Genomic DNA, 25,950 nt, shown 5'->3' on the forward strand with positions numbered 1-25,950 from the left:
CCACTGGGCCCCGCTCTGGTCTGGGCAGTTCCCGCAGGCTGGCCGGCAGGCAGGCATCTGCAGGAGAAAGGCCACGCGGCCGCGGTGTTGCGAAAGCGTGGGAACGTCGCCCGAAGGCCTCGCGCTCCACAGTCCCTTGGGGTCCAGATCGGAAGGAGGCACCCCTTGCAGGAAAAAGGAGGCCCGAGGCCTGCCTTCGCAAGGAGGCTCCCGGAGCCGGCGCGCAGTATCCTTGCCTGGGCTAGCCAGCCCTTCTGGCCTTCCACCCGGCCTCGCCTTCCGCCTTCTCCTCTTCCACCCCAGCCGTGTTCCTGCGGAGAGTTAGCGCTCCCTCCACCCGCCCCTCGGCGCCCCCCGCCCACCCTATCCCACCCCACCCCACCCCCATCCCTCAGAAATGATCTAGCTGCCTCTCCGGTGCTTACGGCGGGAGTTGGATCAGTGTTTTCCTGCAACGGGAGGAGAGAGAACCTGCGGCGGCAGGAGGCAACCCGTTCCCTCGCTGGTTCTCTGGGCTCAGCCCATCAAGGGGACTAGCTCAGGGGCCTGGGTCTCCCGCGGCCCGAGGAGCCGGCCAAGTTGGCGTCTCTCCCACTGCTCCTCAAGGCGAACAGCAGGAATATCCTGTGGGGTCCACTCTTACCCAGAAGAGGCACCCGGGAAATCATCCAACACAAGGCCGGACGCTGCGCGATGGACCACTTGGGAGCAACGCTTCCGTCGGTCTGTCCTTCCCTCCTAGGGCTTTGGGGAGCGGAGAAATCATCTAGGACGACGCGCTCTTCAGCGTCCTGTCTGAGACAAAAGAAGGAAGGAGGGTGTCTTCCAAGAAGGCAGCAGCGCCGAAGCCTGTGGTCGCAGCGAGGCTTGTGGAGCACGTGTGCCCTCTCTCGACCAGAGTTATCCAGTTGCTTCGGAAAACTCACCTGGCTGAGGCCTCCTCTTCTCCCTCCTCTCCACGTCCCCTTCCTCCTCTTCCTTCTCCTCCCCTTCCTCCTCCCGTCCCCTCCCCTTCTCCCCTTCCGCCTCCTCCTCTTTCATCTTCCCTTCCTCCTCACCCCCTTCCTCTTCCCCCTTCTTTGTTTTCTAACTTATCTTGAGTGCCTACCTTTCCTTGTGTCAGGGGACCTCTCATCTCCACCACAGGTTAAACATTTCCTTGGGTAGTTCTGAGCTTCAAATACGGAATTGTGTGTAACAGTGCCATGACTGTTCAGTAATGGTGACCTCTTATTTTTATCAGTAACATCATTTGAATCATCAGAATTGTCTCTTTTTTAACAAGTGCGTTTTCATTGTCGGAAAATATTAATATACATTTAAACCTTACATACTTGTTGAATAATAAATTGGTTCTGCCATTTTATTATGAAAAACAGTGTGTGGAGAATATTCTTACACATATATCATTGGCAATTCTGTAGGACACAGACTGTTCTTTTATCCACTCTGTAGCCAATCTGTTGATGTTAAATACCTTTTACAAAACTTTGTCAGCAATCAAACCCCCGGGGGGCGAATTGCCGTAGCTTGTTACCATCTCAGTTCAAGGGCTCTGGACAACTGGCACAATACCCCGGATTAGCTGAAACAGAGATTTTTCCACCCAGTGCTCTATTCTGATCTCTTTGTTTTCTTCTGTTCTTAGGTCACAGCCTCCCAATAAAATGGTTGGCAACACCACTGTTGCTTGGGGAATGTTAATGCTACCATTGTTCACATGCTGGTCTAGCCAATATTGTGGTTGGAGTCAGGGCAGAAGAGATCTGCCATGGGCCCCACTGTGGCCCTCTTCTGGCCGTGCCTTCTTCCATTAGGCAAAGATTATATGGAACCAAGGAGACATTCCCAAAATGTGCAAAGAATCCCAGAATCCCTTGCCCAAGTGTCTTTTAGTTCATGTGTAAAATTTTTGGATCTTTCTTCTTGGCATTGTCAAACTGAGGGCAAAAGTCACTTGTGTGTTGGTTTTTTTTCCTTTTGTACTCAGACCTAGAGCTTGTGGGCAGTGCAGTGTCAAGAGGCTGCTTTTAGGGAGAGCTAGTGGATGTAGCATGGACGTGTTGGAGGTGCAGGACAAAACCTGGTTCCAGCAGGTCAGTAGGCAAGCAGTGGTGGAGGGTCTCACTATGCTTCATTTCTCTGGTGTGTCACTCCAAGAAGTCCAGGAATTCTAAATTCATCCTTGGTGATTATAAAGGTATAGTTTTCAAAGTAAGAGAATACAATCTACTTCAATTTCAATGAAGAGGGCTTTTTGTTGTTGTTTGTTTATTTTTTGTTTGTTTGTTTTTGCGGTACGCGGGCCTCCCACCGCTGCGGCCTCTCCCGCTGCGGAGCGCAGGCTCAGGACGCGCAGGCCCAGCGGCCACGGCCCACGGGGCCAGCCGCTCCGTGGCACACGGGACCCTCCCGGACCGGGGCACAAACCCGCGTCCCCTGCATCGGCAGGCGGACCCCCAACCACTGCGCCACCAGGGAAGCCCTGTTTCTCTGTTTTTTAAAGCTTCATCAGTAGCTTTAAAACGCATAGACTCAAGGTAGATGGCAAGCGTGCCACTAACACTGGCAGGTGCCAGTGCAAAAAAAAAGGAAAAGAAGCCTCAAAACTGCTTACACTCTGAGGTGAATTGCCAAGATAGCTTATTTCATCTTCTGTTTGGGCACAAGGAACACAGAAGCCAAGTTTTAATCCCAGGCTAACTTGAGAAGTCTTATGGGAGGTCCTCCCTACATTAAGGTGGGACCCCAAAGTCTTAAGCCCTCAGGGGTAAGGGTCATCCGATCTAGTCCTGCCCCTTCAAATCCCAGGGCTCTTTGGACCAGGCAGCCTTGGTGCCACAAACAGTGTAAAGAAAAAGAAAGTTTTAAAGTTCATGAGAAATAGTAGCCACGGACTCAACCTCTAGCAGATTTAGCCTTGAGTACTCGTAGCCTGGGTAGTCTGGGAAACCATAAGACATCAACTTGGTGTGTTGTTTCCCAGCTGCTAACGAACCCAGGAGTCTATCAGAGGAGACTATATTCAGAGGAAAATATATTCATCCTAGGGCTGTAGAGGTATCCACAAATAACATTTCAAGAGAAGCAATTAGCATCTAGAATTCAGTTTTAACACATAAGAACAAAATCTCATGCATCTGGAATTTTAACAACAATTCTATCAACCCTTGTGATGAAATGAAATTTATATTTTAAAGTAGGTTGAGAAAATTTAAGCATAAGACTCTCTCTGTCCTCTTGGGCCTCCTCTCTCCCCACTTTCATATGAAAAGTGCATCTGCATTATACCACAACCAGACCTCCTCAGAGGTGTAAATGCCCCATTGACTGCAGAGCTTGTCCCCTCACCCCGCCCCCGCCCCCGCCCTCATTTCTTCAGACACTAGCAATGCAACTTCTTAAAAGATTAGCATTCTTTCCCAACTTCGTAAGTGGTCAAGTGACTTCCCGCTTGCTTTGTACATGCTTACCTGGACTATGTATCTTTGGTGAACTTTATGTAAAATGTCAGTATATCATTTGTATGTATGACCTTTTGTCTCAGAAATGTACATGACTGTGCCTTCCACTTCTAACAGGCAGAGCAGTTCTCAGAGCTTCTGAGAGTCTCTCTGCCAGGTTATAATCCTCAGTTTGACTCGAATAAAATCCTCTTTTTTCTTCTTAACTTGATTGTTAATAGAATTTTTGTCGACACTTGTATCAAAGCAGACGTGAAAATTAAAATTAGAAAATATTCTGAATCAAACAAAATGGCAAATACTGTGTATACACACAGGTGCAGCTAAACCGGTCTTTAGAGGACAATACACAGATTTAAATGGAAATTATGAAAATCAGGACTGATCGCTAGCGAGCTAAATCTCCACTTCAAAAAGTTACAAAAAAGGATAACAACAACAACAGAAGCAGATGAGTGCAGAAATTATATAGAAAACCAGGAATTTAAGAATTAGAAGTAAATTTACAGAAGCGAAAAAGTAAGTGGTTGCCTCTTTGGAAAGACTACTAAAACTGATAAAACTGTTAAGAGGCAAGAAGGCCCCCCACACGTGTGCTTCTGAAGACATGTGCAAGAAGGTTCACTGAAGCACTGCATGTACTTATAAAAACATGTAAACTACCCAATGGTCCTCTGATGGGAAAGGATACATAAACTCTGGTTTATACTTTCCATGGACTGTTCTACAGCTATTAAGATGAATGAACTAGTTCTATCTATCAATATGGATAAAACTGAAAAAAAAAGTTGAGTGAAAAAAATCAAGTGACAAAAGATGACATAGTATGATGGTGTTCATATAAATTCTTAAAACAAAAAAATAGATGGATATATTATATGTGTCTTTAATCATTTATTGTCATGTACCAAAACATGTAAAGAAACGTCACACCAGCATCAGGAGGATGGTTATTTCTAGAAGGGAAATGGGAGAATGGGGTAAAGTGATTAAGGAGGTGAGGAGAAGTTCAGCAACATCTGCAGTATTTTTAGTTCTTATGAAAATTCTAAAAAGAACATGGCAAAAGGATAACATCGTTTAAAATTAGGTGAGGGATGCATATTTATTTTTTGTACTTTTCGTATTTTTGAAATTAAAAAAACTTTTACAAATATTTTAAAGAAATAATAGCCCAGAGTGGGAGGCGAATGTAGGACTGACACAGGAGAGTGTTTTCTTAAATACTTCCAGTGCCTCTTCTTAGGCATTGCACGGCTCTTAAATGTCAGCAGAGGTCTCCAAGATCCTTGAGAGCTAAAAAAGTTATCTCAAACCCCAATTTCACAGCTTGTGGAAATTCTAAATAAAAAGAAATATACATAGGTTAAAAAAAAAAGAGGAAAGAAGGAAGCCATTACTACTGAACTCATAGACATAAGGAAACGATGAATATCATAAACACATATATGACAACTGATTAAAAATTTAGAGGAAATGAACATATTCCAGTAGTGAGTTTAGGGAAATAAAATGGACTAGTCCTACAAGCATTACATTTTTTAAATCAGAATTTTAAAATCTTCCTTCAAAGAAAGCTCCAGGACCAAAAAAAAGTTCATTAGAAGAAATGACTCCAAAGCAAACAAATTCTAAAAGAATTAAAAGATGGCACATTTCTCCAACTTTATTTTATGAGTTTATGTTGAAACCAACAACCCCTACAAAGGCAATGTGAAAACTATAAATTACAGACCTGTCTTATTGCTGCAATGTTAAAAAAATACTGAATCCAGCAATACATTTTTTAATTGTGAAAAATTGGTCTTATCATGGGAAAACAGTTGATTATCATTAGAAAATAAATTAATCTAACTCACCACATTAACAACGTAGAGGAGGGAAATCATAATCACTAAAACAGAAGAGGTATTTGAAAAAATTCACCATTGATTTAACTTTGAAAAAAAACCTTTAGCATAATAGGCTAGAAGAGAACAACCCTAATCTGCTAAGGGTAGCTTCTGAAACAAAAACAAACAAGAAACCTTCAGCAAACATTATAGTGGGTAATAAACCCCTGGCTCCCAACCCCCCACCCCCATTACCAATCAGGAACCCTCAGGAATCAGACAAATAGGCCTCACTCTGACCACATCTTTTCACCATTGTGATGGAGATCTTAGCCAGTGAGGAAAGGCAAGAAAAAAGAAAAGGTATAAGAAGTGAAAATGAAAAATGACTACTATAATTATTTACATGGATGAAAGGTGAATTACTAGAATTATTAAGAGAATTGAGTTTATTTGGTATATACAAATATTTTAAAATCAGACTAAATTGGAGGATTCAATTGGATTAAATTGAGGATTCAAGAAACAAAGGTATTAAAAACATTTTAAATGTTCAACAATTATACCACACAGTTCAATCACATGCACTGGGGAGGGGACAGGGGAATGAAAGGTGACTCCTACCTCCACAGTAACCAAAATCATTTCAACGTGAAATGAAACCTAAAATGATTTTAGTTGGTGTTATATAGCAGGGTATTTCCATGATCTCAGGGGTAAGCAAGGATTTTTAAAATAAGATAAAAAGACCAGTTCTTCAGCATGGAGGTTCCTTAAAAAACTAAAAATAGAATTACCATATGACCCAGCAATTCCACTACTGGGCATATACCCAGAGAAAACCATAATTCAAAAAGACACATGCACCCCAGTGTTCACTGCAGCTCTATCTACAATAGCCAGGTCATGGAAGCAACCTAAATGCCCATCGACAGATGAATGGATAAAGAAGATGTGGTACATATATACAATGGAATATTACTCAGCCATAAAAGGGAACGAAACTGGGTCATTTGTAGAGACGTGGGTGGATCTAGACACTGTCATACAGAGTGAAGTAAGTCAGAAAGAGAAAAACAAATATCGTATATTAACGCATACATGTGGAACCTAGAAAAATGGTACAGATGAACCGGTTTGTAGGGCAGAAATAGAAACACAGCTGTAGAGAACAAACGTATGGACACCAAGGGGGAAAGCGGCGGGGGTGGGGTGGTGGTGTGATGAACTGGGCAATTGGGATTGACATACATACACTAATATGTATAATGGATAACTAATAAGAATATATCATAAAATGTAGAAAAAAAAAGACCAGTTCTTAACGAAGACTGATCAATTGGATTACATCAAGCATCTCTGTTCATCAAACCACAGACTAAAGAGTAAAAAAGACACGTCACAACTTGAGCGAATGTCCTTGCAGTCAGCATAATCAACTGGTACTGAAGATATTTAATAAATTCTTACAAAACAAGAAAAAAAGACCTGTAGGAAAATCACCAAGGTCTTGGGGGTGGGGATGGGGGTGAAGGAGAACCTATAAGAGAAAATCCAAATGGTTAACAAATATGTAAGGGTGCTCAAGTTCATAACCAATAAGGGATATTAGAAGTGAAATCCCAATGAGGGAACATTACAGATGGCGAAGGAGAAAGAGGAGGTGGGAGAAGAGGGGGAGGGAGAGGGAGGGGAAAGGGAAGAAGGAGAAGGAGAGGGGAAGGGAAGAGGGGGATAAGGAGGGGAGGAAGTGGGGCAGGAGAAGGAGGATGAGTAGGAGGTGGAGGACACTTGCAGGTAGAAAGGTACCGACTGGCCAGCGAGGTGGTTGCTGCCATATTGTACTCCGTCACAGCCCCAGGGCTCTGCAAAGTCCCCATTCAGACGCTCCTTAACGTCTTCCGCTCGGGACTGCCTTCAGGTGTTAATTCTCATCTTCGTACTCCTTGTGGCCAGAACCACGACGTCGTCTGACTTGTGTGTGCAGCAGGCAAAAACCAAGGGGTGAAAAGTCTGGGCCGGAAAAGGGATCGAGAAGAGACACTCTGCACTGGCCGGGAATCGAACCCGGGTCTCCCGCATGGGAGGCGAGAATTCTACCACTGAACCACCAATGCCCCTGTCCATGCAAGCCTCTGACGGCTCTCCAGAAAGCATCTCCAGAGCGACCGAGGATCCCGCGGCGGCGAAACTAAGAGGTTCCAAAATAGGCCTACAGCATTGTCTTTGAAAGACAGAGCTCACAGACTGACAGGCACTCGGAACAAAGCCTTGCGAAAAAGGCCTACAAGCAGGCAACAGCATGAAATGGGAACATTCAAATGAAAATATCAAAATATCGACTTCGTCAGTTCACACCACAACTCTGAAAAAGGCTCTTTCTAACCGTACAACAGACCCCTGCCGAAAAAACATCAGAAATTCATCCAGATCCCTTGTTTATGACCCTATACCTGCAACTCTCAACCTCAAACTCTTACCTTAGAGAGTCTGAGAAAATAATCCAACTTGCTAGGTTAGGCAAGTGAAATTCTCATCCAGGCAAGAAATAAGAAACAGAAGCAGAATTAGACTGAAATTAGAAGAAGGAAAGGGCCAGAATCAAAAGAGAGATAATGAAGAAACACACTGCTGTTTTGTACAAGAATAGTGAGTCATTCTTGTAACCATTATAACAATAGTATGCATCTGCTTTTTAAGGTGTTCAAAGCATTTGGAAGGACATGTGATATATCATAATTATTAAAAGATTAATTACTATTGTTTGCAACCAATGTTTGATTATATGGGAGGATCTAATCTCCCAAACGGGACTCCGTGTTGTGCTGAGTTTTAGCATTTGTGACTCTGAGATGCATGTCGGGCGTAGGCTTTGGTGTTTTGGTTATATAAGGAGCGGACTAATTTTTAGAATAGTGTCGAGGTTAACATATTGGTCCTCTGATGAAATTGAAATACAGAGAGACTTCTTTCCCAATTTTTCCTGGGGAAAATTACACTGAAGAAAGGAACCTGGAGGGGGGGTTCCCCCACATGTTGGGACTTAGGAACCATTATGCCTTTCTGAAAGATAGGAGCTGCAGACGTGCAATCATGCTTCTCTTGCTGAGAAGCCAGGCTAGTTCCAGGCTGAGTCATAAACTTGTTTTCAACAAGGAAAACGACCATCCCCTTGACCCTGAAGACCTTTGGCTCTATCTGCCCTCTGCCCAACACCAAAGACACACGCCAGCTCTGGCCATCATGCTTTCATTTACCAACTACATCGACCAGATCTACATGTATTCCCACACCCCTTTCTAAACTGCAAACCTGCACTTTAAACTCACAACTCCTAAATCACAGATCCATGCCCCCTATGCGTCTCAGAGTCACAAATGCTAAAACTCAACACACCAGTGAGTTCCCTGTCAGCATCACACACCACCCTCTGCCTCGACAGGTTTGGGAGGCACCAAGTGATGGGGCGGGGGCAAAGAGAATGACTGCATTGTCAGTGAGGAAATGAAGCCCGCAGTATTTTGATGTGAAAGCCACAGCTTGATGGTATTGCCTGACGTAAGCCTCCTATGCAAGCCTTTGCTCTGGGTGTTTTCTTGTTTGTTCGTTTTTTAGTTTGTTCTGTATGTCTACCAAAGAGGCCTGTTGTTTTCAGAACTCTTTTCAAAGTCCTTCCCGAGCCTCTTCCAGAGGAATCCTAGTCGAGCAGCACAGGCGGAAACGTTGGTGGCTCAAGGATAGAATTCTCACCTCCCATGCGGTAGAACCAGGTTTGATTCTAGGCCAATGCTTGCTTTTCTTCGGTTGCCTCTCCCCTTTTCCATGGGCAATATCCTTGGCATAGACAGGTCGTTCCTTGTCCTGAATTATACCAAGACTGGCAAATTCAGGCGTACCAAGGTCAGAGGCCCCACTCCCCAACTTCCTTCATCTCTGCACGAATTCCTCCCCAGAAACGTCCCCCTCCCTGGGCCCCTGAGGCCTCTCCCATCACAGCTACAGTCCTTCAGTGACCTTCATTTCTTCATCCCCACTCCAAGTGCGATGTGGCCCAAGGATAGGATAGGAGAAAGGATAATAGTAACAATGGTTTCAGTTTCAAGTATTCCAAACCTCAGAGATCCAGCAGACACACTTGGAGCTTCAAAAACATGCTCCCTTCACAATATTGGAGGGCTGCAAAAAAAGAAAAAATTCCTGTTGAGGGTAATTTGTGTCGTTCTTAGTCTCCACTAGAGGGGACGGCGGTAAAGGGAGGCAAATGGCAAGTGTGCCCATTTAGTTAATTCCCAAGAAGACTTTAAGAAATTGCCCTCAACAGGATATGTTTTTGGTTTTGTTTCTTTGTTTGTTTGTATGTTTTGCAGCCTTCCAGTGGAGGTGAGAGGTCCCCTGGCACAAAGGAAGGTAGGCACTCAAGGAACTCCAGGATAGAAAACAAGAGGGGGGAAGAAGAAGGGGGGAGGAAGAGGGGAAGGCGAAGGATGAGCCGGCAGAGAGGCGGAAGATGGGGAGGAGGTGGAGGAGGAGGCCTCAGCCAGGTGAGTTTTCCGAAGCAGCTGGATAACCCTGGTCGAGATAGGGCACCCTTGCTCCACAGGCCTCGCTGCGACCACAGGCTTCGGCGCTGCTGCCTTCTTGGAAGACACCCTCCTTCCCTCTTTTGTCTCAGACAGGACGCTGAAGAGCGCGTCGTCCTAGATGATTTCTCCGCTCCCCAAAGCCCTAGGAGGGAAGGACAGACCGACGGAAGCGTTGCTCCCAAGTGGTCCATCGCGCAGCGTCCGGCCTTGTGTTGGATGATTTCCCGGGTGCCTCTTCTGGGTAAGAGTGGACCCCACAGGATATTCCTGCTGTTCGCCTTGAGGAGCAGTGGGAGAGACGCCAACTTGGCCGGCTCCTCGGGCCGCGGGAGACCCAGGCCCCTGAGCTAGTCCCCTTGATGGGCTGAGCCCAGAGAACCAGCGAGGGAACGGGTTGCCTCCTGCCGCCGCAGGTTCTCTCTCCTCCCGTTGCAGGAAAACACTGATCCAACTCCCGCCGTAAGCACCGGAGAGGCAGCTAGATCATTTCTGAGGGATGGGGGTGGGGTGGGGTGGGATAGGGTGGGCGGGGGGCGCCGAGGGGCGGGTGGAGGGAGCGCTAACTCTGCGCAGGAACACGGCTGGGGTGGAAGAGGAGAAGGCGGAAGGCGAGGCCGGGTGGAAGGCCAGAAGGGCTGGCTAGCCCAGGCAAGGATACTGCGCGCCGGCTCCGGGAGCCTCCTTGCGAAGGCAGGCCTCGGGCCTCCTTTTTCCTGCAAGGGGTGCCTCCTTCCGATCTGGACCCCAAGGGACTGTGGAGCGCGAGGCCTTCGGGCGACGTTCCCACGCTTTCGCAACACCGCGGCCGCGTGGCCTTTCTCCTGCAGATGCCTGCCTGCCGGCCAGCCTGCGGGAACTGCCCAGACCAGAGAGGGGCCCAGTGGGCGGGTCCCGGCGCGCGCACACACACGCGCGTGGCCGGCAGCGGGCTGGAGGAGAAGGCACGTCCCGCACTTGTGAACAGAGACAGGAGGCGTGGCTCAAGAAGCAGGACCCATCCATACACTTAGGTCACGAAACAGGAAAGCCCGGAAGATGCGGGTGCAGACCCGATTTCCCAAGCTGTGGAGCGCTGGCTGGGGCTGCGCCTCTCGCCCTGCGCCCTGGGAGCGGAGCGCAGCGAGACACCACGGAAGAGACGTCGTCTGTCGTGAACCGAGGGGTATCAGGGGAGAGCACGAACGCAATCTCTCATTAGCACAAATCCCTACATCAGCACGCCCCGAGTGCAGTAGACGAGCCTCGTCCTGGGAGAACTACCTTCGTGACCACAGTCTCTCCCGTGCCCGGTAACTATGAGCCTGCACCCCGCAGGCACGGTCAACACCCTGCCCTCCCCTCCCCTTGCTGTTCTTCCAAACCGATCTCCGAAAAGCCACCGATCGCCCACTCCCGCCTGCCCAACACACAGGAGATCCCACTGCCCGGCCCACAAGACTGACCGCCATTCAGCAGTGACGCCCAACCCACCGACCCGCAGCCATTGTGCTGTCCCATCGTCTACACACACCACCTGCTGCCTCTGAGGCTCCGTCCGCAGCACCTGCCACGCTCTCGCTCTCTCTCCTGTTGCCTTCCAGTGGACGCAACATTTACCCCAACAGGTCTTCGGAGTGAGCGTCCAAGGGAAAAAGGAAAACGCACTCAGTGCCTGGGAGAGTGTGCAGGGTATAAATGCAACAGCCATTGTAGAAACTGTGGGACTTGATTGTGGTGGGTAGCATCGTTTTGACGTAGCGGTGCTGATTTTTACTCCTACCTTCTGCTTACGGCAGCAGTGTTACAATTTTCCATTCTGCGCATACTTCACCTGCTGCTTTTGTTGGGTCAGTTAAATGATGTTAACTCCCTACACCGCTTAATCTACAAGTGGAACAACCTCCAGGATCCGACCCAGCGCTCAGCTTCCTCTCAACCCTCGTGGATATCGCCTCCAGGCACCTCTGCCGAGCGCCTAATAAGCATTTCTCCAGGGCATCTATTGATACTAACACCGAGACTCGGCTTGGCCTCTCTCGGTTACTCAGAGCTCAACGTGACCTGCGCCCCGGGTGGCAACGGGCGTGGGTTTGAACCCCACAGGGAGTTGAACCTCTGCAGGGCTGTGTAAACCTGAGCAAGATGCTCGGAAGCCCTGGAAAGCCACTTGTGCGGTGGAGATGAGGTGATGTGGCGCTGTGCGGGCGCGGGTGGGGTAGGGCTGCCCTGGAGATGAGAACGACCTAGGTGCCCGGGGAATCGGCCACTCTGGTTTGCCTCGGTGTGGGGAACACGCCGCAACACAATTCAGGGGATGGAAAGCTGCCCAAAAGGTTTCCCTGACCGGGAGTCGAACCCGGGCCGGTCGCGGCGGTGAAAGCGCCGAATCCTAGCCACGGGACCACCAGGGAGCTGCTGGTGGATGGCTTTTCTCGTGCTGCTGACTACAGTGACCTTTTCCCTTTGCTCTGGAAGGCCTTGAGCCTTCCGGAGGGGTCATCCGTCGTTGCAGAAATCCTTCCCTAAGGCCGTTCCCTCCGTGCTTCCTCCAAAAAAGGAGCCCGAACGCCCGCGGGGCCTGCCGGGTCCGCAAGTCCCGAGCGAGTTGCCTCATCCCGGCCACACCTAGCCTTGAGAACTAGCCTTGTGACGCGTCTTTGTGAGGTGGCCGCGTGTGGAGAGAAGGTCAGCGAGGCCCGGGGAGCGTGCGAGGGGCCCGGTGGCCGGGAGGAGGCGGGAGGGAATGTGCCCGGGGTGAGAAGGGGCCACGCACCGAGAGCCGGCATCTCCATTGTCCAAAAGGACTCAGGCGCATGCAGCAACGGAGACGGCTTGGATGGAAAACCCTTTTAAGCCAGGCTCCAAGGCGCTAAATTGGATTCCGGATCTAAAGCCGAGCAATCCCCGGATGGGCTTTGTCGGTTAACCCATCCCGTCGTGTCCCCAGCTCTCCGTAAAGAGAAACTTCAGTCTCCTGAGCCTTCCCTGAGTTGCAAAAAGTCTGGCCTAAGAATTAATGATCAGAGGAATGAAAACATGCAGAAACAAAGAACAGCAGTCGGGCAGGAGAACTGGTAAGAATTTTCACAATATATCAGTCATATAGCAGAGCCACGGGACCTGTAGTTCCTCCCTGAAGGACATAGATAACACTGTTTGATGCACATTTCCAAGTGGTTTTTACAGAACCCAGATTCCCCACCAGATGGAAACTGCTGACCACAAGCACATAGACCCCAGACCAGTTAGAGCCAGAAGATTGATGATGTTGATTCCTGAAACTTCACCTTGTTACCTCACCATCAACCAGCCAGAGAACTGTGTGGAAGCTGATCACGCACCCTGAGACCCTCTCCCTCACACTGCCTTTAAATACACTGTCCTGAAAGCCATCCAGGATTTGGGGTCTTTTGAGCTTTAGCTGCCCGTTCTCCTTGCTCGGACACCTTGCAATAAACGCTGTACTTTACTTACCACTACCTGGTGTCCGTTGATTGGCTTTGCTGTGCCATGGGCCAGAGGACCCGAGTGCCATTTGATAACAGATCTTCCCCCTTACAACCTGCTGCACCTGCAGTTTTCCCACCTTAGTCAATGCCAACTCCATCGTTCTCTATACCCAGGTCAGCGATCTTGGGGTTCTCTCTGATGCCACGGTTTTCCTCAGACCCCACATCCCAGTAGTCAGAAATTCATGTCTTCTCGTCTCTCAAGTGTGTGGACATTGATCTACACGGGGGTTTCTCAACCTGCGCAGTGTTGATATTTTGGACGGGATCATTTTTTGTGGGGGAGGGCTCCGCCTGAGGACCGAAGCATGTTTAGTGACACCCCTGGCTTCTGCTGACTGGATACCAGGTGGAAACTCTCCGTCCCCCTTCCCCCAGTCTTAACAATAAAAAAACGTGTCCAGACAAGGCCCAGTGTCACAGAGGCGGCCAGGGATGAGGGTGGGAGCCCAAATCGCCCCGTTTGAGAACCAGAGATGTGCACAGTCGCTCCTGTTCCTGGCCTCTAGACTCATGCAGATGACTCTCCTGATCAGGGCACAGGGGTGGATTTCAACTTGGCCCCCTGCTCATCTAGACGTTAGGACTTAAGACTTTCATGTCTGGGACTTCCCTGGTGGTCCAGTGGTAAAGAATCTGTCTTCCAGTGCAGGGGATGCTGGTTCGATCCCTGGTTGGGGAACTAAGATCCCACATGCCGAGGGACAGCTGAGCCTGTGTGCCGCAACTATTGAGCCCACGTGTTCTGGAACCCACGTGCCACAACTAGAGAGAAGCCCACGCTCCACAACGAAGAGCCCGAGCGCTGCAACTAAGACCCGATGCAGCCAAAAATATAAATAAAATATTTAAAAAAAAAAGACTTTCATGTCTCTCGAGATCGCGGGATTTTCTGCCATGAAGCCTTTTCTTTGGCTCCATCCTCGACATCAGCTTCTTTTGAGCCTGCCCAGGAGAGGCAGCCAGGAAGAAGTCTGAGTCTGCTCAGTGAGGTTCCTCTCCCAGCTTCTGGGACTTCATGCCTCTTTGGATTCAGTCGGCAGAGAAGTTTTAGGGGCCGCTTTATTCCAGCTGCCCTGTGCATCCCCGAGAAGGAGGTGCATGGGGAAGAATAGGGTTTGACTGTGGTGCCTGCCACCTGGGGCTAGCACCTCCACTACCGCCAGTGTAGCCTTCTGGGCTCCCCGCAGTCCCACCAGCCGGGGGTTCCGTACTGGGCCAGGCCCTCCTGGCCCTCCTGACACCTAGGGGGAACCAGAGGCCCACTTCAGTCCTGTCCACAAGGGACCCCCAAATGGGTCCTGACTGAGAGAGAAAGGCAGTGAATCCTCTCTTATTGGGCAGGCAGAAGAGACATGAAAGGGAAAGTGAAGAAAAATCCTATGAAGCCCAGGATCTGGAGTCACCATGAAGTTGACCGCCTCTGGAACCGCGTCCTCCCCCTGGCTGGAGAAGGCGACTGGAGTCCCCTTATCCAGTCCAGACCAAGTAGACACAGCAGACAACGATGGCCCGGGTACAAGCGAGTAGGCAGTCCCCAATCTTCCCACTTGGAAATACTTGAACTTCCCTAGCCACGAAATCCATGCATTTCCAGGATGCAACTCAGTGAATTCTTTTTCTCAACCGCTTGAGAAAAGGTGGAAAGGATTTGAGGAAAGGATCGATCGATTGGGTGTGGAGCATATATGAAAACCACTGCAGTAAGGGAAGCAACCATTGTTGAGTGTCTCATTCCTCTCTCAGCCACCCCCTTAAAATTAATTGCACTTTCCCAGGTAGAGTCCCCAGGTTGGACCCATTTTACTTTTAATGCACAGTTGGTGGCGCCTAAGAGGCGTCTCAGAGGTTCACAGATGAATATTTGAAGTGTGGAAGTCACTTTTGTTTAAGCATGCATTCCAAAAAGCAACGAACGAATCAAGCTCACCTGTGCCTTATCTACAAAGATGGGAAAGGAGAAGTACATATAAACGAATGGAAAATGTCATAAAATAGCCTTAAGTGTCTGCTCTTTCCAACGAAGTCCTTCCCTGGATATGCTCATCAATGTCTTCTCTTTCTCCAAAATCTGACATCCAGGGCCAGACCGTACGATCGCTTTTCAGGATCCAGCCTATTATTCCCCTCTCTGTATCTCCGCTTCTTCCTCATTTTCTTTTATTCACACAAAACAAAACATGATAGAGCTCTCCCTCAGCCTCCAGTTTTCAACATCGCACCCAGAGAACAATTTTGCAAATTGGGTGTGCTCAGTGGGACTCTCTCTGCCTAGAAAGAAGAGGAAATGATAAGCAGCACAAAGCTTTGTACTTCCCCCGGTTAGGAATGACGAAAGGAAACTTCCTCTAAGACCAAAGGCCTGAAAAGTGAGCTAACTTCCCGCCGCCCCCTCACCACCACCCCCCGCCCCCGCCCCTGCATCCGAAAATCCCGACTGTTTTGAGTCTTGTAGATCTTTCTGGCACGGTTCAGCTGCCCTACAGGCAACTGGGCTTTTGTTATCCCCAGAGAGTACAATAGAGGCTCTTTGGCCACAAGGGGGCAGCCAGTACATGGGAGGGAGTGCCTGTGTCCCACAAGGAAATGAGAAGTATGATGTGATGGCATGCATATCTTGACCTGGGGGATGGTTACCTGAGTTATTACATGTTGCAAAATGTATCGCTCTGTGTGGAAAAGAACAGAATGGGGAGACTTGCACTACCTCACCTTAAGAGTTACTGTGACCGCCCCCCACAACATAGACCAGCAGGGTGCAAGTGGCATCAGGGTACGCAACTGGAACATGGACTGGGTTCAGAGACTTGAAACCGACCCATAGCTCAATTTGTGAATGAGTTTTCAAGAAAAGCAGTTCAATGGGGAAAGGAAATAGGTTCCATATTGGGAGGGGGGGCAGCTGTATTTCTATCTCACACTACACACAAAAGTCAATCTGAAGTGCATCATAGACCAAGACATAAAAGTTAAAGGTATAAGGCATTTTGAGGATACTTCGTGATTTGGCGGTAGGCAAAGATTTACTAACCAGGACCCAAAGAATGTATAAAACAAAGACAAATGATAAATTAGTGTTCATCAACGTTAGTCGTATCTTCTCATCCAAGGAGGCCACTAAAATGGAAAAGCAAGCTAGAGACAGGGAGAGAATATTCACAACACATAGCTGATTACCCTCACTGCCTGTCATTATAATGTATAATGAGCTCCTCCAACCCAGTAACAAGTTTTTCCAAGATCAAAAACCCCACCTTTTTTCAGATGGGTTAAAAAATATGCACAGATACTTCAGAAAAGAAGATATGCACATGGCCAAAAAAGCATACCAGGAGTCCTCAATATTTTTAGCTGTCACAGAAACGGACATTAAAACCATGTTGAGATACCACTACTCTTAGTAGCGTGGCTAACATTATAAGGAGAGGAAACACCAACAATCTTGGCAAAGATGTGGAATAACCACAACCGTCATATTGTTGGTGGTAACATAAAATGGTACAACTGCTTTGGAAAAGGCTTTGGTGGTTTTTATGAAGTGGAGCATATACTACTCCCTGGTACCAGCTATTCTTCACCGAGAGAAATGAAAACCTTCGTCCACAAGATCTCTTGTGGAAAGACTCTTCAAAGCAGCTTTATTCACAATAGCCAATACTGGATACAGCTCAAATACTTATTATCGAGTGAATGGTAAACAGACTGTGCTATGTTGCTGCCATGGAATACAACTCAGCAATGAAAGAGGAATGACATCTGCTTTACTCAACAATGGATAAAGTCAGAGACGTTGTGCAAAGATGAAGAGGTGTGCAGGCAAGAGTGTGTGCACTATGATCCCATTTCCATGACATTCTAGAAGAGGCAAAGGTAAAGTGAAAGGAGTCTGGACAGTGACTGTTAACAAATAAAACAGAGGACAATGGCAATGATTTTAATGATTCTGCGTGACTGACTGCGTAGTCACTAAGTCCAGGCAATGGGACAACAGCAGCATGATGTGGAGTCCCCTTGTTGGTCCAATCTGGTGGATGAAAATGTCGAGGCACCGTCCAAGTTCAGATATAGCAGACGTTAAACCGGTGATCAGCGAAACAGTAATTAGTGAAGGTTTACCGTGCACAAAAAGGTTTACCGTTCAGGAACTGGGAGCACTCCAACGGAATATGGAAGGAGGCTCAGAGGTGCTACACTGTTAGAAAGCAACTTATCTCATGAGGGGGCAGTGGCTGTTTTGTCCTTCGCAGTGACTGGTTACAACATTAGAGTTTTCCTCGTGATAGGGAATTGGTTAAAAGTGGTTACCTCCCATCAATTTTGGCGAACAATTTTAGGCTTTGTTTATGATTTTCAGACGCATAAACAAGAAGTGGCCCAAGGTGAGTTTCACTTGTTTTGCAAAATAAGCTAAATGAGCTCTTCCTTGTGTGACTAAACGGGTTTGTCTGCTCAGGGAAGTTTCAAGTGTGATCTCCATTTGTGTCTGATTTTTTACTAATTCTCCGCTTTTGGTCATGCTCTCAGTCTAACGGTACTCTCGGGTACCAGCATTGATGCAGTCAGGCAGAAGAATCACACATATTCGCTGGTGTCCACTAGCTGGGTCGTCAGGGCGGAGGCTGCTGTAGTCACCGTTATCATCATTTGTGTGGTGACTGTTAAGGTCTTCCAGTTGTCCAATCCTGATGGATACCATTTGTCTTTTGAGTGGCTGCCGACAGGCACTTAAAATCCTTGAGACTATAGAAAGGCACTAGAGAGGTTACTTCGGTGACTCTAAAGGGAACAATAGCCAAGGATTGAAAAAGTCCTCGGAGCAGAGGTTCCCAGGAGCCAAGATTAAACCAGCAAAACAGGTCTAGGCAGGGGGAGTCGCCCATCTGATACAATTTTTTATCTGGTCTTTAAGATCCTGCAGATTTTGAGTAACACAGAAACAACATTTTCCACCAGTTACAGCCCAGAAGGCTCCTTGCCGGGCTTCCCTATTTTGGAGCAGGACCGAAGAGAAACCACTGCCCTGGGTTTCCTTCTGCTCAGAAACGAGGTGAGTGCCCTGGGTGGGGTTTCCTTCCCTTCTCCTGACCTGCCGCCAGGTGGCCTGGGGAAAGCAGTGCTCTCTGGCCCCCAGGCCGGTGCAATGTTTCAAGACAAAGTAAAACGGGAGCCGCCGTGCCGCGTGAGACAGAGGAGGGTGCCATGACTCGGATTCGAACCGAGGTTGCTGCGGCCACAACGCAGAGTACTAACCACTATACGATCACGGCGCGCCACGGTCCCTGCGGCCGCAGGCATTCTTGCTCTTACGATGTTGACGTAAAATCATTCCAATCACTGCGCTGTGCCTGGACAAATGTCGGTATTCATAGTCTTCTCTCATGCCCGCTCTCCGTTTTCCACTCCCTTCCTCTCAATTGTGGTACATGATGATCAAACCAAACCAAACCAAACCAAAACCCAATTCTCATCTCCCCAAATCCGGCACGTGCCTCTGCACAGGCCTCCTGGGAAGTCAAGTTGTCCTCGTGCCCACCTCGCCGGCTTCTTTCCCGCCTCTTCGCGTTTGCCCCTTTGGACCAACCCTCCGCAGCCCCTGGTTCCGGCTCGCGCCCCAGCGACCGCGGCCGAACGGAGGGCGGGCGGCGCGCGCGGAGCGAATGGGGAGTCGTCACGGAGCCAAACCTGGCCTTCATCTTCCCTCGGGGACCCCTCGGCTCGGGTCCGGGGGCGTTTCCGGGTCGCTGGCATCTGCGGCGGGGACACTCGGCTGCCCTTCTGCCTTCGGAATCGCCCGACGCTCGGCTTTTCCACGGGAAGAACGCACTGGGTCGACTCCACGTCTGCGGTTGTCCTAGGCTTTGGAGCCGGCGTCGCTGTCCTGCGAAAGGCGAGCGGCTCCGCTTGGCGCGGATGCGGTGTTTGATCACTATGGGGTGAGAGGGGACTTTTGTCGGTGCGTCCCTGTGGCGCAATCGGTTAGCGCGTTCGGCTGTTAACCGAAAGGTTGGTGGTTCGAGCCCACCCGGGGACGCCATTCTTGCGCTTCTTTTAGAAAGTAAAGGCTTCGTGGTTCCTTCTGCTCTGCACATCCTCTCCCGTAAGGGTCGTAAAAGGGTCCTCCACTACTACCCTCCTGTCCCCCGTTTCGTGTTCACAACACGAGGACATGAGGTGTGATCGGAAGAAGTCGTCTGGAAAGCCTCGAAAGAATACGGCTGTCTTCGTTACTTTCTGAATTCCTTTTCATGATGGACTTTCTTCCGTCCGTACTTGCACGTACTAGTATTTATTTAACCCTTTCCATATACTTTTGAAATTAAGTTGGTTCTACGATTTCACGGTTACAAATAATGCTGCAGTCATCCTTCTTGTACAGGTATCTTTGGCCCCTTGTACAAGGTCTTCCTAGAGGGAAGAGTCCTGGAGAAGCAGTTGCTCGATCACATAGTGCTGACATGGTTCGTATGCTTCCAGTTCCGCTCCTTTGCTGGCTTATTAGGTCTCACTCTTTCTTTGCTTATTTTAGCGACTGCTTGAGGCTTTATAACAGACTTCTGTAACTTACCACAGTCTGCCTTCAAGCGATGCCACACCTCTTCGCATTTCTTCCCTGCCGGCCATTGTGCTATTGTCATCATGCATCTTACTTTGCATGTGTCCTAAACCCCACAATCCACCGTTATTACTTTAGAAAAATCGGTCCCATGTTTCTAAAGAGACTTAAATAATAAGAAAAATCTTACGTATTTTCCCAGGCAGATACCTTTTCTGTTGTCCTTTGCCCCTTTGTGTCCCTCCAGATTTCCATCTGGTGTCAGTGGACTCCTTTAACATTCCTTATAGTGTGGGTCAGCGGGTGATGAATTCTTTCAGCATTTGTATGTCTGTAGATGTCATTATTCACTTTCATTTTTGAAAGACATTTCTTAGGGAGGAGGCATAGAATTCCATGTTCTTTAAAGATGTTCCTCCACTGTCTTCTCACTGCTCCTGATGAGAAATCTGACATAGTCTTTAGTTTTGTTTTATGTATATACTGTGTCTTTTCCCTCTGCTGTGAAGATATTGTTCTGTTTCAACGGAGTCATGCACAGTTTAATTACGATGCGGCTAAGTGTGGTTTGCTTCGTGTTTCTTGCACTCATAGTGTTCATTTGGCTCTTTGGAAATTTTTCTGTCAGTGTTTCTTCAAAAATTGTTCCTTCTCTTCTGGTCTTTCCAGGGACTCCAAATTACTCCTATATTGGGCCTTTTAAACATACCTTACCAGTCAGTGATGCTATGTTCATTAAAAAACTTTTTTTGTATGTAGTTTCATTTTAGGATACCGTCAGTCGTTCATGGCTTTGTGTTCCCTGATCCTTTTTTTTCCTTTTTTTAAAAATTCCCCCTGCAATGTCTAATCTGCTATTAATTCTATCAGGTGAATTACATAATATCAGATGTTATCATTTCCATGTCTACAGTTTGACTCTGGCCATCTGTATATGTTCTACATTTCTACTTAACTCTTGGGACATATGCGACACAGTCATAATAACTGTCTTAACGAAAGTCCTCTCTGCTAATTTTAGCACCATGTCAGTTGTGGCTCAGTTTTGATTGATTAGTCTCCTCCTCACACCTCATGTTTTCCTGCCTCTTTGCATGCCTGGCGTTCTTTGATTGGATGCCAGACACTGTCAGTTTCCCTTCTTGGGCACTGGCTATTATGGTATTCCTCTAAATCTTCTTGAATTTTGTTCTGGGGTACAGTTAAGCGACTTGTAAACAGTTGGATCCCTTTGGATCTTGCTTTCATGATTTTGGGGGTCGGTCATTCTAGGGCTCATTATTCCCACTACTGAAACAAGAGTTTCCTGAATGTCCTTCCCAATGACCCTCGAATTATGAGTAGTCCAAGTCCAGTCTGGCTGGGGGAAGCGAGTACAATTGCCTGTCCTGTGTGAGCACCAGGCACTGTTCCATGATCTTTTTAATAGTTTCTTTCCTTGGCCTCAGGCCGTTTCTTCAGAAGCATACCCCAATCATTACTCTGCGGAGTGCTCCAGGGAGACACGTTCATAACCCTGGATTCTCTGTCTATCTCTCTTATCACTGGATCTTTGTCCTGTGAACTCTCGCTTCCTTGCTGTCCTACCAACACTCAGCTTCATCTCCACCATCCAAGCAGTTGGCCTCAGATGCCCCTCCCGGTGCCCACCCAGCCTGGAAACTCTCTGAAAGCAGTAAGCTGGGCCAGTGGCAGGCCTCACCTTGTTTGTGTCTCATCTCTCAGGGGTTGCTGTCCTTTGCTGGCTGGTTTACAGTATCTGGAAAACTGGTATTTCATGTCTTTTATCTTTTTCATTTCTTGGGGATGGTGGTTTGGGCGGCGGTGAGATTTCAGGCAGGAGGTAAATCTGATTCCTATCACTCCACCTTTGCCAGAAGCTGAAGGCATTCTTTATGTGTTCCTAGCTTGACTTCAATAGGAGGCGGGCCGATTTGTATCCCAATGTATTTTTCTAACTCAGCGTAAGAGCCTTTTCTTCATACTCTTGCCATCACAACAAAGTTTCTGCATCGCTAACTGACATGCTCACAAGCAGAGTGGTGCCCTCCTGACTCACGTAAGCCAGAGGTACAGTAGAAGGACGATGTGGGCACTACCCAGAGATACCCTATCGTATATGTTCAGCACCTAAACTACCAATATGTTTAGAAGGTCTTCCAACAACTGTAATTGTTTTCAGTGGTGACCTACTTAATGGGGTCCAGAGTAGACTGGCGAGAATGACCCCAGATATCTTCCTGCCAAGCAGCTTATGGACTGGAGTGGGGAGAAGCCACTGGTCCCAGACATTTCTTCCTCTTCCCTTATCTTCTGAATTGTATTTTTGCTTTCGTTGGATGCACACAATCTAATGACTGGCCTCCCTGCTATATCACCAGCGTGCATGAACGTGACTGTGACTGTCTCTATATGATTCCTGGACAGTGTTGGGCTATTTCTACAAAAATTATCCTATTTGAGGCAAACTGTTGGAACCACACGATCTTGCTCCTGGTAATGCATCTTGTGCAGACCTGGGTTCTTAGTGTTTTTGCCTTCCCTTCCCTTCCCATGGTTGTTCTCTTGAATCTCATGAGCAGAAAACCGAGCTCTTCAGCTTGTACATGCTAAATGTGATAGGACATTTTCTCCCCACCCCCTTTCATCTCACTCACTCTCTGTCTTTGTGTGCCTGTGTCTCTCTGTCTCTCTCTGTCCCTCACACTCCAGGCTGCCCCCAATCTTACCCACTGTCTTCTGCTGTTCAGCGGGTCAGGACCTTGCATTAGAATGCCTTCAATCGCCAGGCTCTTAATTTGGTGCTTATGAGGTGCCAGGCCCCTTTCCAGGAGAGATGTTGAACTGTGAACAAACCCAAAGTCCCTGCGCCACTGCACCTGCACCTGAGGCATCAAAAAGGGGCAGCCCAGTGGGAACACAGTCAGGCTCGTCCACCTGCCAGAGCCTAAGGGCAGGAGCAGTGCGTGAAACAGGGGAAGCATAGGAAGGAATGGGAAAATGGATGACTTCATTTCTAGAAGGCAGGTGACCAAGAACCGGGAATTTAAAAAGTAATAATAGTAAACAAACACCTCAGGAACACAGCAGGTCTCCAGTGACAGCTCCTTACTTCCTGGAGCACTTATGCCATGGGTTTTACACTTCCTCAGGTGACGTGATGGCTGCATTCACCACCATCCCCTAAAGATCCCCACAACTCCTCCTAACCTGTGAAACTTTGACCACTCTGCAGTCTATAAAAATATGCGACTGCATTATACCGAGTTGGACAGTGTTTTGTTTTTCCTGTCTTAATTAGATATTCTCCAGGCAAAGATTATATAGTAATTAACTCAATTTCATATCAGCCAGAGAACTTAAAGGAAACAATAGATCTTAAAATGGCAACTCGAACCGAATCCTAATAGAAAAATGCATGTTAGAATGATATATTGGGTGATGCCTAAAACGGTTTACCCCCAAATTGTAACTGACATAATTAAGTCGCTATAATTTTACAGAATTCTGCGACGTAATCTTTATTTAAAAGATATTCTAGGGCACATGTATTTTACTGGAACACATAGTCCTAAATTTTACGAACTTCAATCGCTATTGGAATTAAACTTTGCTTATTGGATCAGTAAAACCAGAAGAGGAAATTTAGGCCGTTCAGTGTCATGAGCATTTTGAAGAGAAAATAAATCCAAGACGTGTACACGCTAGAATACTGTGCCAGCAATGCTTTCCACATCATTAGAAAATCCGGAAGACAACATAAAGTAGTGTTTAGACAGAAGTTCTTAAACTCTTGTGATGCACACAAAATCGTCTACCCTTGCAGACAGTTCTGGGAAGCTCTTGAGAACTTTCCCCCTCCCTTTAACGCAGTTCCCACCTGCTCCCTTCATCCTCCCACCACAGGGAAGATCCTTCACCTTTCTGCCCCCTGCAGGGCCCGGGGAGCCAGGCAACAGCCAAGGGGCAGCTGCACTTCCCTGAAGGGCCTTTCCCGAGGTAGGCAGTTCCAGCGCTCAGGCTGACCCAAGACGCCACTGCCCGCCAAGGCAACCGGGAGGAGACCGGAGGGCAGCCGGTCCGGGGGGATTCCTAGTAGCACAGAACGTGCCTGGCCTGCACTTGGGGGAGAGCCGAATCAAACACCGCCTGAAGCTTCTCTACAAGCCTGGAGCGAACAGATTCCAGGTTCCTCCAAAGGCGTCGCAGTTCATATATATGGAGGGAGAGTGAGAAAGCAAACGTGGGAAAATGTTAACTCTGCGCGGTTAGGTCCAGAATATACGTTTGTATTTCAAGTGTTCTGTATGTTTCAAATGTCTTAGTGAGTTTTTGGAACTCAAATCGCAGGTTGTCTTTGGAAGAAAACTCTGTGAAACCATCAGGTTTCTGAGATGAAGGAGGAAAAGAGAGTCGGATTCTTCTTGCACAAAAGGAGGTTTCCCTGAGCGGGAATCGAACCCGGCCGCGGCCGTGAAAGCGCCGAATCCTAGGCACTAGACCACCAGGGAGCCGCGCAGGAGACAGATTCTCAAATTTGGCCCCTCCACTTGAAAATTGTGACAGTAAATGTTGAATTTCTGAGAAGGGCCGAGCAGAAAAGAAGGCGATTCCCAGCGCCCCATAGGCTGAACGCGGTAGTGCGCGGCGCCCAAGTCGCTGCCCCGCTGCCCATCACCCTTCAGCTCTCCCGACCTGGGCGACTCTGGACTCTGAGGTCAGGCCACAAGGTAACTGGCTGGGTTTCATCCTAGTCTAACTTTAGCTCTACGTGCGGCCGACGCAAGGACATGCTCTCTTTCTGAACCTCAGTTTCCTTTTAAATTAGGGGCCCATTTGGGCTCTCAGCGGGTGATGAGCGGATCCATCTACTTCGTGATCTGTGACCCGGCTATGGGAGGGTCCCCTGATAACTGCACGTTACCGGCTCCTTTTCCTCCCCGACCCGCTCAGTCCGTGGAGCGTGACATTCTTCATCTACGTGTCTTTGGGTCGAGCACCCGGGGCGGCGTCGGGTTCGTGCTCTTTTGGCCTGTCACGCGGCGTGCTCCGCGCGTGTGCTGAGGTGTGGGAAAGCCAAGGGTGCTTCGCAGGAGTGAACTCCTTGGTTTTCAGACACGATAGGTGTCAGCGTGTAGAGGAGATATAGGCGCCAGCTTAGGAGGAGAGGGGATTTCCGGATGTAAAAATGAGCCGAAGTCAGCCTTGTCCTTTGCGCACTTGGGTCAGCTGGCTGTGGCCTGGACTCCGCAGTGACTCAGAGAGGAGAAAGGAGGGCTGGCTCCTAGCGCTGAGCAGGCTCTCAGGCAGCAACGGAACTCCTGGCCTGTACCTTGGGGATGGAAAATGCAGCTGCGCGCGCTGCCTCAGCCCCTGCCTTTCGCCCGTTTTGCTTTTTTGAAAGGGAAGGTGAAAATTACGGAAAGGAAGAACGTTTGTTTCCACCCGGTTTCGAAACGGGGACCTTTCGCGTGTGAGGCGAAGGTGATAACCACTACACTATGGAAACGGTGCTGAGGGCCATCAGCTGCATCCATGAAAACCATAGGTCCTGCCACCAGTATCATGATCACCAACGTTTTAAAGTGAACAATAAACCGGGAAGCACCAGCGACCCCTCAACCGAAAAGACTGAACTCCTGAGAGGCCCTCGCTTAACTTCGGGATCCCGCATCCAACACAGTGTCTCCAGTTCCACAACTAAGCACCGGAGAGCAGGAGTCGCCCCCGCTGACTCGCCAGCTCCTGGAATTTCCACTGGTTCTTTAAAATAGATTCTCTACCGTTGGTAAAAAGACTGATCCTGTCATCTATTTTCTGAACAGTTAAAACATATCACTTTAGGTTCCTACCTGTTAACTTCAATATCTCAATCATCTGTTGAGTCAACGTCCACGTTTCCTTGCTTCCGTTCCTTTATAATCCTAGAATATTGTGACTGAAGGGTGAACCTGTTGTGTGAAAAGTGATAGATAGAGTCATGATGCTATCTTTCTCTGAAGACTGTGCACCCTCTCCCCCAGCAGGCAG

At 48.3% G+C, this 25,950-nt stretch overlaps 4 non-coding genes across 4 annotated transcripts; 1 reads left to right on the forward strand and 3 right to left on the reverse strand.

Moving 5' to 3' along the window:
- Positions 1-7,342: 7,342 nt before the first annotated feature.
- On the reverse strand, positions 7,343-7,413 carry TRNAG-CCC (transfer RNA glycine (anticodon CCC)). The gene has a single exon. It is a non-coding gene; the product is annotated as a tRNA-Gly (tRNA).
- Positions 7,414-18,562: 11,149 nt separating this feature from the next.
- Positions 18,563-18,634, reverse strand: TRNAH-GUG (transfer RNA histidin (anticodon GUG)). The gene has a single exon. It is a non-coding gene; the product is annotated as a tRNA-His (tRNA).
- Positions 18,635-19,324: 690 nt separating this feature from the next.
- Positions 19,325-19,398, forward strand: TRNAN-GUU (transfer RNA asparagine (anticodon GUU)). The gene has a single exon. It is a non-coding gene; the product is annotated as a tRNA-Asn (tRNA).
- Positions 19,399-25,356: 5,958 nt separating this feature from the next.
- TRNAV-CAC (transfer RNA valine (anticodon CAC)) lies at positions 25,357-25,429 on the reverse strand. The gene has a single exon. It is a non-coding gene; the product is annotated as a tRNA-Val (tRNA).
- Between the last annotated feature and the right edge of the window lie 521 nt (positions 25,430-25,950).

Source organism: Phocoena phocoena, chromosome 1, assembly GCF_963924675.1.
Source record: "Phocoena phocoena chromosome 1, mPhoPho1.1, whole genome shotgun sequence".
NCBI lineage: Eukaryota > Metazoa > Chordata > Mammalia > Artiodactyla > Phocoenidae > Phocoena > Phocoena phocoena.